This window comes from Puntigrus tetrazona, unplaced genomic scaffold, assembly GCF_018831695.1.
Source record: "Puntigrus tetrazona isolate hp1 unplaced genomic scaffold, ASM1883169v1 S000000003, whole genome shotgun sequence".
NCBI lineage: Eukaryota > Metazoa > Chordata > Actinopteri > Cypriniformes > Cyprinidae > Puntigrus > Puntigrus tetrazona.
The window spans coordinates 1,359,323-1,371,822 of record NW_025047683.1 but is presented as its reverse complement, the minus strand read 5'-3'; the positions used below and the strand labels follow the sequence as shown (position 1 = coordinate 1,371,822).

The following is a 12,500-nucleotide window of genomic DNA, read 5'->3' as shown; positions in this document are numbered from 1 at the left end:
AGCGAAAAAATTTCCTCCAGGAGGCGGGGTCGAGTGGGAAAGCGTCGAGAAGTCGCACTTAACCCGGCGAGATCGGCTGAAATATGCGCCTGGATGTTTGGACTTAGGTTTTGAGCGAAAAAATTTCCTCCAGGGAGGCGGGTCGAGTGGGAAAGCGTCGAGAAGTCGCACTTAACCCGGCTGAGATCGGCTGAAATATGCGCCTGGATGTTTGGACTTAGGTTTTGAGCGAAAAAAAATTTCCTCCAGGAGGCGGGGTCGAGTGGGAAAGCGTCGAAGTCGCACTTAACCCGGCTGAGATCGGCTGAAATATGCGCCTGGATGATTTTCGTTTGAAAATTGCACTAAGTCAACCGGGAAAGGTCCGACTTCCATACCCTCCGAGGCTCGAGTCAGGCCGACCGAGAGGCCTCTTCGGGCACGATTCAAATTTCACGCGACCCGGAGGTGGCCGTTTACCAGAACAACTTTTACATCAACTTTTTTTTTTTTTTTTTTTTTTTCTCTAAAAACTCTGAAATTCGTGCCCTGCGCGTCGCTGCTTTAACAGGGCGAGTCTGTGGCGCAGGCCTTTGTAGAAAACATTCATCAGGGCCTTTAATAAATAAAATCATACCCAAATCTGTGTTATTGTGTGGGGTTAGTCTGTGGCGCAGGCCTTATGGAAAACATTCATCGAGGGCCTTTATTAAATAAAATCATGCCCAATAAAGAGTTAATGGGTCGGGTTAGTCTGTGGCGCAGGCCTTATAGAAAAACATTTTCCAGGGCCTTTATTAAATAAAATCACGCCCAATAAAGAGTTACTGTGTCGGGTTAGTCTGTGAGGCAGGCCTTAAAGAAAACTGTCATCAGGGCCTTTATTAAATAAAATCATGCCCATAAGAGTGTTATTGTAGCAGGGGTTAGTCTGTGGCGCAGGCCTTAAAGAAAACATTTATCCAGGGCCTTTATTAAATAAAATCATGCCCAATAAAGCGTTACTGTGTCGGGTTAGTCTGTGGCGCAGGCCTTATAGAAAACATTTTTCCAGGGCCTTTATTAAATAAAATCATGCCCAATAAAGCGTTACTGTGTCGGGTTAGTCTGTGGCGCAGGCCTTATAGAAAACATTTTCCAGGGCCTTTATTAAGTAAAATCATGCCCAACAAAGAGTTACTGTGTCGGGTTAGTCTGTGGCGCAGGCCTTAAAGAAAACTGTCATCAGGGCCTTTATTAAATAAAATCATGCCCATAAGAGTGTTATTATGTGGGGTTAGTCAGTGAGCGCAGTGCTTATAGAAACATTTTTCCAGGGCCTTTATTAAATAAAATCACGCCCAATAAAGCGTTACTGTGTCGGGTTAGTCTGTGGCGCAGGCCTTATAGAAAAACATTTTCCAGGGCCTTTATTAAATAAAATCACGCCCAATAAAGAGTTACTGTGTCGGGTTAGTCTGTGAGGTAGGCCTTAAAGAAAACTGTCATCAGGGCCTTAATTAAATAAAATCATGCCCATAAGAGTGTTATTATGTGCAGAGGGGTTAGTCAGTGGCGCAGGCCTTATAGAAAACATTCATCGAGGGCCTTTATTAAATAAAATCATGCCCAATAAAGAGTTACTGTGTCGGGGTCAGTCTGTGGCGCAGGCCTTATAGAAAACATTTTCCAGGGCCTTTATTAAATAAAATCACGCCCAATAAAGAGTTACTGTGTCGGGTTAGTCTGTGGCGCAGGCCTTATAGAAAAACATTCATCGAGGGCCTTTATTAAATAAAATCACGCCCAATAAAGCGTTACTGTGTCGGGTTAGTCTGTGGCGCAGGCCTTATAGAAAAACATTTTCCAGGGCCTTTATTAAATAAAATCACGCCCAATAAAGAGTTACTGTGTCGGGTTAGTCTGTGAGGTAGGCCTTAAAGAAAACTGTCATCAGGGCCTTAATTAAATAAAATCATGCCCATAAGAGTGTTATTATGTGAGGGGTTAGTCAGTGGCGCAGGCCTTATAGAAAACATTCATCGAGGGCCTTTATTAAATAAAATCATGCCCAATAAGAGTTACTGTGTCGGGGTCAGTCTGTGGCGCAGGCCTTATAGAAAACATTTTCCAGGGCCTTTATTAAATAAAATCACGCCCAATAAAGAGTTACTGTGTCGGGTTAGTCTGTGAGGGCAGGCCTTATACAAAACATTCATCGAGGGCCTTTATTAAATAAAATCATGCCCAATGAAGAGTTACTGTGTCGGGGTTAGTCTGTGGCGCAGGCCTTATAGAAAACATTCATCAGGGCCTTTATTAAATACAATCATGCCCAATAAAGCGTTAATGTGTCGGGTTAGTCTGTGGCGCAGGCCTTAAAGAAAACTGTCATCAGGGCCTTTATTAAATAAAATCATGCCCAATGAAGCGTTACTGTGTCGGGTTAGTCTGTGGCGCAGGCCTTATAGAAACCATTTTTCCAGGGCCTTTATTAAATAAAATCATGCCCAATAAAGCGTTACTGTGTCGGGTTAGTCTGTGGCGCAGGCCTTATAGAAAACATTTTCCAGGGCCTTTATTAAGTAAAATCATGCCCAACAAAGAGTTACTGTGTCGGGTTAGTCTGTGGCGCAGGCCTTATAGAAAACATTGTTCCAGGGCCTTTATTAAATAAAATCATGCCCAATGAAGCGTTACTGTGTCGGGTTAGTCTGTGGCGCAGGCCTTATAGAAAACATTTTTCCAGGGCCTTTATTAAATAAAATCATGCCCAATAAAGCGTTACTGTGTCGGGTTAGTCTGTGGCGCAGGCCTTATAGAAAACATTTTCCAGGGCCTTTATTAAGTAAAATCATGCCCAACAAAGAGTTACTGTGTCGGGGTTAGTCTGTGGCGCAGGCCTTATAGAAAACATTGTTCCAGGGCCTTTATTAAATAAAATCATGCCCAATGAAGCGTTACTGTGTCGGGTTAGTCTGTGGCGCAGGCCTTATAGAAAACATTCAATCAGGGCCTTTATTAAAAATAAAAACATGCCCAAATAAGTGCTATTGTGATGGGGTTAGTCTGTGACCCCAGGCCCTGTGTAAAACTGTCACCCAGGGCCTTTATAGAGTAAAATCATGCCCAATAAGGTTAGGGTTAGGGTTAGGGTTAGGGTTAGGGTTAGGGTTAGGGTTAGGGCTAGGGTTAGGGTTAGGGTTAGGGTTTGGGTTAGGGTTAGGGTTAGGGCTAGGGTTAGGGTTAGGGTTAGGGTTAGGGCTAGGGTTAGGGTTAGGGTTAGGGTTAGGGTTAGGGTTAGGGTTAGGGTTAGGGTTAGGGTTAGGGTTAGGGTTAGGGCTAGGGTTAGGGTTAGGGTTAGGGTTAGGGTTAGGGTTAGTCTGTGGCCTTGGGCCTTATAGAAAACATTCATCAGGGCCTTTATTAAATAAAATCATGCCCAAATAAGTGTTATTGTGATGGGGTTAGTCTGTGAGCGCAGGCCTTATAGAAAACATTCATCCAGGGTCTCTATTAAATAAAATCATGCCCAATAAGGTGTTACTGTGTAGGGTTAGTCTGTGAGCGCAGGCCCTTTGTAAAACATTCATCAGGGCCTTTATTAAATAATATCATGCCCAAATAAGTGTTATTGTGATGGGGTTAGTCTGTGAGCGCAGGCCTTATAGAAAACATTCATCAGGGCCTTTATTAAATAAAATCATGCCCAAATAAGTGTTATTGTGATAGGATAGGGTTAGTCTGTGGCGCAGGCCTTATAGAAAACATTCATCCAGGGCCTTTATAGAATAAAATCATGCCCAAATAAGTGTTATTGTGATGGGGTTAGTCTGTGAGTGCAGGCCTTATAGAAAACATTCCTCCAGGGCCTTTATTAAATAAAATCATGCCCAATAAGGCGCTACTGTGTCGGGTTAGTCTGTGGCGCAGGCCTTTGTAGAAAACATTCATCAGGGCCTTTTTAAATAAAATCATGCCCAAATAAGTGTTATTGTGATGGGGTTAGTCTGTGAGCGCAGGCCTTATAGAAAACATTCATCCAGGGCCTTTATAGAATAAAATCATGCCCACATAAGTGTTATTGTGATGGGGTTAGTCTGTGGCGCAGGCCTTATAGAAAACATTCATCCAGGGCCTTTATAGAAAAAAAATTATGCCCAATAAGGTGTTAGTGTGTAGGGTTAGTCTGTGAGCGCAGGCCCTTTGTAAAACATTCATCCAGGGCGAGAATGAAATAAAACGATGCCCATTAAAGTGTTACTGCGTTGGGGTTAATGTGTGAGCCCAGGCCCTTTGGAAAATTGAAATCCAGACACGGGGTTCGTAAATGTGTGTGTCGAGAAGTCGCTCTTAACCCGGCCTTGATCGGCTGTAGCAGCGCCTGGATGTCTGGGCGTAGGTTTTGAGCGGCAAAAAATCCTCCAGGGTGGAGGGTCGAGTGGGAAAGCGTCCGAGAAGTCGCACTTAACCCGGCCGAGATCGGCTGAAATATGCGCCTGGATGTTTGGACTTAGGTTTTGAAAGCAAAAAAATCCTCCAGGGTGGCGGGGGTCGAGTGGGAAAGCGTCCGGGAAGTCGCACTTAACCCGGCCGAGATCGTCTGAAATATGCGCCTGGATGTCTGGACTTAGGTTTTGAGCGGCAAAAAATACCTCCAGGGTGGAGGGTCGAGTGGGAAAGCGTCCGAGAAGTCGCACTTAACCGGCCGAGATCGGCTGAAATATGCGCCTGGATGTCTGGACTTAGGTTTTGAAAGCAAAAAAAAATCCTCCAGGGTGGCGGGGGTCGAGTGGGAAAGCGTCCGGGAAGTCGCACTTAACCCGGCCGAGATCGTCTGAAATATGCGCCTGGATGTTTGGACTTAGGTTTTGAAAGCAAAAAAAAATCCTCCAGGGTGGCGGGAAGTCGAGTGGGAAAGCGTCCGGGAAGTCGCACTTAACCGGCGAGATCGTCTGAAATATGCGCCTGGATGTCTGGACTTAGGTTTTGAGCGGCAAAAAATACCTCCAGGGTGGAGGGTCGAGTGGGAAGCGTCCGAGAAGTCGCACTTAACCCGGCGAGATCGGCTGAAATATGCGCCTGGATGTTTGGACTTAGGTTTTGAAAGCAAAAAAATCCTCCAGGGTGGCGGAGTCGAGTGGGAAAGCGTCGGGAAGTCGCACTTAACCCGGCGAGATCGTCTGAAATATGCGCCTGGATGTTTGGACTTAGGTTTTGAAAGCAAAAAAATTTCCTCCAGGGTGGCGGGGGTCGAGTGGGAAAGCGTCCGGGAAGTCGCACTTAACCGGCGAGATCGTCTGAAATATGCGCCTGGATGTTTGGACTTAGGTTTTGAAAGCAAAAAATTTCCTCCAGGGTGGCGGGAAGTCGAGTGGGAAAGCGTCGGGAAGTCGCACTTAACCCGGCGAGATCGTCTGAAATATGCGCCTGGATGTTTGGACTTAGGTTTTGAACGAAAAAAAATTTCCTCCAGGAGACCGGGTCGAGTGGGAAAGCGTCGAGAAGTCGCACTTAACCCGGCGAGATCGGCTGGATGAAGCGCCTGGATGTCTGGACTTAGGTTTTGAAAGCAAAAAAAATTTCCTCCAGGACGGCGAAGTCGAGTGGGAAAGCGTCGGGAAGCGCACTTAACCCGGACGACTCGATCGGTCGGATGAAGCGCCTGGATGTTTGGACTTAGGTTTTGAAAGCAAAAAATTTCCTCCAGGGCGGGGAAGTCGAGTGGGAAAGCGTCGGGAAGCGCGCATAACCGGACTCGATCGGTCGGATGAAGCGCCTGGATGTTTGGACTTAGGTTTTGAGCAAAAAAATTTCCTCCAGGGCGGCGAAGTCGAGTGGGAAAGCGTCGGGAAGGCGCACTTAACCCGGACTCGATCGGTCGGATGAAGCGCCTGGATGTTTGGACTTAGGTTTTGAGCAAAAAAATTTCCTCCAGGGCGGCGCGAAGTCGAGTGGGAAAGCGTCCGGGAAGGCGCACTTAACCGGACTCGATCGGTCGGATGAAGCGCCTGGATGTTTGGACTTAGGTTTTGAGCGAAAAAAATTTCCTCCAGGGCGGCGAAGTCGAGTGGGAAAGCGTCCGGGAAGCGCGCTTAACCGGACTCGATCGGTCGGATGAAGCGCCTGGATGTTTGGACTTAGGTTTTGAACGAAAAAAAATTTCCTCCAGGGCGGCGAAGTCGAGTGGGAAAGCGTCGGGAAGGCGCACTTAACCGGACTCGATCGGTCGGATGAAGCGCCTGGATGTTTGGACTTAGGTTTTGAGCGAAAAAAATTTCCTCCAGGGCGGCGAAGTCGAGTGGGAAAAGCGTCGGGAAGCGCGCGCTAACCGGACTCGTCGGTCGGATGAAGCGCCTGGATGTTTGGACTTAGGTTTTGAGCGAAAAAAATTTCCTCCAGGGCGGCGAAGTCGAGTGGGAAAGCGTCCGGGAAGGCGCTTAACCGGACTCGATCGGTCGGATGAAGCGCCTGGATGTTTGGACTTAGGTTTTGAGCGAAAAAATTTCCTCCAGGGCGGCGAAGTCGAGTGGGAAAGCGTCCGGGAAGCGCGCACTTAACCGGACTCGATCGGTCGGATGAAGCGCCTGGATGATTTTCGTTTGAAAATTGCACTAAGTCAACCCGGGGAAAGGTCCGACTTCCATACCCTCCGAGGCTCGAGTCAGGCCGACCGAGGCCTCCTCCGGGCATGATTCAAATTTTCCGCGACCCTGGAGGTGGCGTTTACACAGGAGCAACTTTTACATGGGTACGATTTGGTGAGCAGCGTGTTTTGTGGACTTAGTCTCTGGCGAAAAAAAGTCGAAAAAGCGACTAAGTCCATATCGACTTAGGTTTTGAGCGCAATCTTTCTGAAGCTCGGGCGAGGAGCTATCGAGCGCTTCACCTGAAACACGGACACAGGCGCCGAGAGAGAGGGCGTTCGGCGGCGGCGTCCCCTCGGCCCAGCGTGATCGATTGGGCGCGCGCGCCTAGCCTAGAGACCCCACCGGCCAGCCCGCTGCTGCTATGGCTCGGGAGTGCCTGGCAGAGAGCACGGCGTGCAATGGGTTTACGTTTGGGCTTTGACAGCACGCGCGCCGGGCAATTTGGGCGTTCGTTACGAGCAGGCCCCCTCAGCCGAGCGCCGAACCCGCCGGAGGAGGCCTGAAGCGGCGGTCAGAAGCGCGAAGTCCGTCACGGCGGGCGTGGAGGGCAGAAACGCGGCAGCGTCGGCGGCGCGCGGCGGTACCCCGTCCCGTGAAACACACTTTTCGGCGTCGGCGCGATCCCAGCGGCCACCCACCCCAGCAGCGACCCCGCCCGAAGGTTCGAGCAGCGCGTCGCCCTATGGCGGCGGTCTTAGCCGAGGTCAAGCGGGGTCTGCCCAGGCCCCCTCCTCAGGCGGACTGAGACCCGTGTGTGAAGCAAAAGCAGCGGCAGCGTCGGTTGGTCCCCTCGACCCACAGGGGTTACCTGGTTGATCCTGCCAGTAACATATGCTTGTCTCAAAGATTAAGCCATGCAGGTCTAAGTGCACCACGGCGGTACAGTGAAACTGCGAATGGCTCATTAAATCAGTTATGGTCCCTTTGATCGCTCCACCGGTACTTGGATAACTGTGGCAATTCCAGAGCTAATACATGCAAGCGGCGCCGACCGGGCGACCGCCTCTCCTCGCGGGGCGGGAGGCTGAGGCAGCGATGCATTTATCAGATCAAAACCCATCCGGGCCCCGGCGATCCGTCCTCGGACCGGTACCTTTGGTGACTCTAGATAACCTCGGGCGATCGCTCGCCCTTCGCGGCGGCGGCGATTCATTCAGTGTCTGCCCTATCAACTTTCGATGGTACATCAGGCGCCTACCATGGTGACCACGGGTGGCGGGAATCAGGGTTCGATTCGGAGAGGAGCCTGAAGCGGCTACCACATCCAAGGAAGGCAGCAGCGCGCCAAATTACCCATTTCCGACTCGGGAGGTAGTGGCGAAAAATAACAATACAGGTCTCTTTCGAGGCCCTGTAATTGGAATGGCGTATCTTAAACACATGGCGAGGACCCATTGGAGGGCAAGTCTGGTGCCAGCAGCGCGGTAATTCCAGCTCAATAGCGTATATTAAAGTTGCTGCAGTTAAAAAGCTCGTAGTTGGATCTCGGGATCTGGCTGGCGGTCCGCCGCGCGAGCCACCGCCGTCCCAGGTCCCTGCCTCGGCGCCCCGGATGCCCTTGGCTGGGTGTCGGTCGAGGGCAAAGCGTTTACTTTGAAAAAATTAGAGTGTTCAAAGCAGGCGGCGTCGCCGCTGAATACGCAGCTAGGAATAATGGAATAGGACTCGGTTCTATTTTGTGGGTTTCTGGAACCGGAGCCATGATTAAGAGGGCGGCGGGGCATTCGTATTGCGCGCTAGAGGTGAAATTCTTGGACGGCGCAAGGCGGACGGCGAAAGCATTTGCCAAGAATGTTTTCATTAATCAGAAACGAAAGTCGGAGGTTGAAGGCGATCAGATACCGTCGTAGTTCCGACCGTAAGCGATGCCGACCAGCGATCGGCGGCGTTATTCCCATGACCCGCCGGGCGGCGTGCGGGAAACCCGCAGTCTTTGGGTTCGGGGAGTATGGTTGCAAAGCTGAAACTTAAAGGAATTGCGGAAGGGCACCACCAGGAGTGGAGCCTGCGGCTTAATTTGACTCAACACGGAAACCTCACCCGGCCGGACACGGAAAGGATTGACAGATTGATAGCTCTTTCTCGATTCTGTGGGTGGTGGTGCATGGCGTTCTTAGTTGGTGGAAGCGATTTGTCTGGTTCATTCCGATAGCGAGCGAGACTCCGGCTTGCTAAATAGTGGCGCGGCCACTTGGGTCGGCGTCAAAAACTTCTTAGAGGACAAGTGGCGTTCAGCCACGCGAGATGGAGCAATAACAGGTCTGTGATGCCCTTAGATGTCGGGGCTGCGCGCGCCACAATGGGCGGATCAGCGTGTGTCTACCCTGCGCCGAGGCGCGGGTAACCCGCTGAACCCGCTCGTGATCGGGACTGGGGATTGAAACTATTTCCCATCAGCGCGAGAATTCCCAGTAGCGCGGGTCATAAGCTCGCGTTGATTAAGTCCCTGCCCTTTGTACACACACGCCCGTCGCTACTACCGATTGGATGGTTTAGTGAGGTCCTCGGACCCGGCCCGCGGGGCCCCTCGCGGGAGCTCTGGCGGGCGCCGGAAGGCGATCAAACTTGACTATCTAGAGGAAGTAAAAGTCGTAACAAGGTTTCCGTGGGTGAACCTGCGGAAGGATCGTTATCGGCCCGGCCCGATCCAAAGCGGCCGCCCGGGCGAGGCCTAGCCCACCTCCCCGTCTCAAGCTCGGGTGCGCGGCAGAGGCGGCGGCTCGGCGCGGCCTCTCCCCTCGGAGCACCGAAAGCGCGAAGCGCGATAAGAAAAAAAGGAACTTGACTGTCGCTGCACTCGGCGGCCCCCGCTTTCAGCGGCGGGGGCTGAGCGGGGCCCTGGCGAGTACCCATACGGCCTCGGGACCGTGGGTTCAAAGTCTCCTCCCGCGAAGGAGGCGCCCGTCGGGGTAAAAAACCTCTATCTATTTTACTCTATGATCCAGCGGCCGTGGCCGAGAGGTCTGCCGCTCAAAAACCCAAGGCGGCAAAAGAACGCACAAAAACCTAAGGCGAAGCGAGAGAGAGATCGCGAGAAGGAGCGCCGTTCCCCTGGGAGCAGCGCACCTCCCGCGGAGAGCTTGAGCAACCTACGCGGCGCCCATGACTGTCGCTGCACTCGGCGGGCCCCTGCTTTCCAGCGGCGGGGCGAGCAGGCCCTGGCGCGAGTACCCGCGCGGCCTCCGGGACCGTGGGTTCAAAGTCTCCTCCCGCGAAGAGGCGCCCGTCGGGGTAAAAAAACCTCTATCCTATTTTACTCTATGATCCAGCGGCCGTGGCCGAGAGGTCTGCCGCTCAAAAACCCAAAGCGGCAAAAGAACCGCACAAAAACCTAAGGCGAGAGAGAGAGATCCGAGAGAACTTGACTGTCGCTGCACTCGGCGGGCCCCTGCTTTCCAGCGGGGGGCTGAGCGAGGAGGCCCTGGCGGAGTACCATACGGCCTCGGGACCGTGGGTTCAAAGTCTCCTCCGCGAAGGAGGAGCGCCCGTCGAGGTAAAAAAACCTCTATCCTATTTTACTCTATGATCCAGCGGCCGTGGCCGAGAGGTCTGCGCGCAAAAACCCAAAGCGGCAAAAGAACCGCACAAAAACCTAAGGCGGGAGAGAGAGAGATCCGAGAGAACTTGACTGTCGCTGCACTCGGCGGGCCCCTGCTTTCCAGCGGCGGGGCGAGCGAGGCCCTGGGGTACCCCATACGGCCTCCGGGACCGTGGGTTCAAAGTCTCCTCCCGCGAAGGAGGGCGCCCGTCGGGGTAAAAAACCTCTATCCTATTTTACTCTATGTTCCAGCGGCCGTGGCCGAGAGGTCTGCCGCTCAAACATCAAGGCGGCAAAAGAACGCACAAAAACCTAAGGCGAAGCGGAGAGGATCGCGAGAAGGAGCGCCGTTCCCCTGGGAGGCAGCAGCGCACCTCCGCGGAGGCTTGAGCAACCTACGCGGCGCCCCACCCCCTTGGCACGGGGTGGGGCGAGGCCATGAGCCTCTGAAAGACTTTGCTTTGCCAACCCGGCGGGTACCCAGCAGGCCGCCGGGACCGTGGGTTGAAGTCCCCCTCTCGCGAGGCGCCCGTCGAGAGCGACCCCCTTTGTATTTTGAACCCACACAAGCCTGTGCAGTTCGGCCTCGCCTCGGGCGCTAAACTCAAGCGCGGTGCGACTCTTAGCGGTGGATCACTCGGCTCGTGCGTCGATGAAGAAGCGCAGCCAGCTGCGAGAACTAATGTGGTGCAGGACACATCGATCATCGACGCCGAGCGCGCTGCGGCCCGGGTCCGTCCGGGCCACGCCTGTCTCTGGTCGCTTTCCCATCGATCGGGACCTCCGGGTCCCGCGGCTGAAAGCGTCGCAGGGGCTTCCCGCTCCCCTCCGTCCTCCCAAGTGCAGAACCGCCACGGGCATCGCCTCCTCGGCGGGAGTCGGCGCTTCCTCGGCTTCCCCCTCCCACGAGGAGGTCGGCGTCCCCCAGGCGTCTGGGACGGCGGCGTCCTCCTCGGCGGCTTCCGGTGGGTGTCTGCCACCTCCGTCGCCCGCCGGCGTGGACCCCCGGCTCCCTCCGCCCCTCGGGCGCTCCGTGCGTAGCGGAGGTTCGCGCTCCGTCTCTCGCCCCCTCGGCGCCCTGCCCGGCGCGCGCGGCGAGACCTGTTCAGGCCAGCCGCGCAGCAGCAGCGCGGCGGCGCTCCTAACCCATATCCGACAGCGACCTCAGATCAGGCGAGGCGACCCGCTGAATTTAAGCATATTACTAAGCGGAGGAAAAAGAAACTAACAAGGATTCCCTCAGTAGCGGCGGCGAGAGGAAGAGCCCAGCGCCGAATCCGCCCGGGCCACGGCGGCGAGGACATGTGGCGTACAGAAGGCCGTTCTCTCTCGGCGCGGGTCGGGGCCCAAGTCCTTCTGATGGAGGCTTAGCCCGTGGGCGGTGTGAGGCGGTAGCAGGCCCCCTCCCGCCCGAGTGCGGTTCTTCTCGGTCGGGTTGCTTGGGAATGCAGCCCAAAGCGGGTGGTAAACTCCATCTAAGGCTAAATACGGACACGAGACCGATGAGTCGACAAGTACCGTGAGGAAAGTTGAAAAGAACTTTGAAGAGAGTTCAACAGGGCGTGAAACGCTAAGAGGTAAGCGGGTGGGGTCGCCACGGTCTGCCGGAGAGATTCAGCTCGGCGGGCCGCCCGGCCGGCAGCGAGTGCGCGGATCCCCTTGACCGAGAGCGCCGCCCGTCGGGCCTTCGGCGCCGTCGGGTGCACTTCTTCGGCGGTGCGCGCGACCGGCTCGGTTTGGCCAGGAAGGGCCGGGGCGAAAGGTGGCAGGCGGCTCCCCTCAGCGGGGGCGCCCGGCTTACAGAAACCCCACGCTCCGACTTTGCGCTTACCCGGGGCGCGGGAAGTGTCCTCGCGCCTTCTCTCCTGCCGGCGGCGCGGGAGGGGCGGGGCCCCGTCCCGGCGCGTCGTCGACCGGGACGGACTGTCCTCAGTCCGTCCCGACCCGCGCCAGCGCCGCCAGGCGAGATCGGCCCTCGTACAAGTGGCGCTCGAGGTCCGCGGTGAGGTCGGCCACCCACCCGACCCGTCTTGAAACACGGACCAAGGAGTCTAACGCGCGCGCGAGTCAAAGGTGTCTCGAGCCCCACGGCGCAATGAAGGTGAAGGCGGCGCCCGCCGCTCAGGTGGATCCCCGCCCGGCGGCGCGCACCGGCCCGTCTGGCCCGCACCGCCGGGCAGGTGGAGCTAAGCGCGCGATGGTACCGAAAGATGGTGAACTATGCCTGGGCAGAGGCGAAGCCAGAGAAACTCTGGTGGAGGCCGTGGCGATCTGGCGTGCAAATCGGTCGTCCGACCTGGGTATAGGGGCGAAAGACTAATCGAACCATCTAGTAGCTGGTTCCCTCCGAAGTT

The 12,500-nt window shown here is 54.4% G+C and overlaps 1 non-coding gene across 1 annotated transcript in view; it reads left to right on the top strand.

The window, feature by feature from the left end:
• Positions 1-11,305: 11,305 nt before the first annotated feature.
• The window catches only part of LOC122332003, a 4,013-nt gene continuing 2,818 nt past the window's right edge, over positions 11,306-12,500 (top strand). Inside the window, exon 1 of the ribosomal RNA XR_006248360.1 lies at positions 11,306-12,500. This exon is cut by the window's right edge and continues 2,818 nt beyond it. This is a non-coding gene — a ribosomal RNA (28S ribosomal RNA).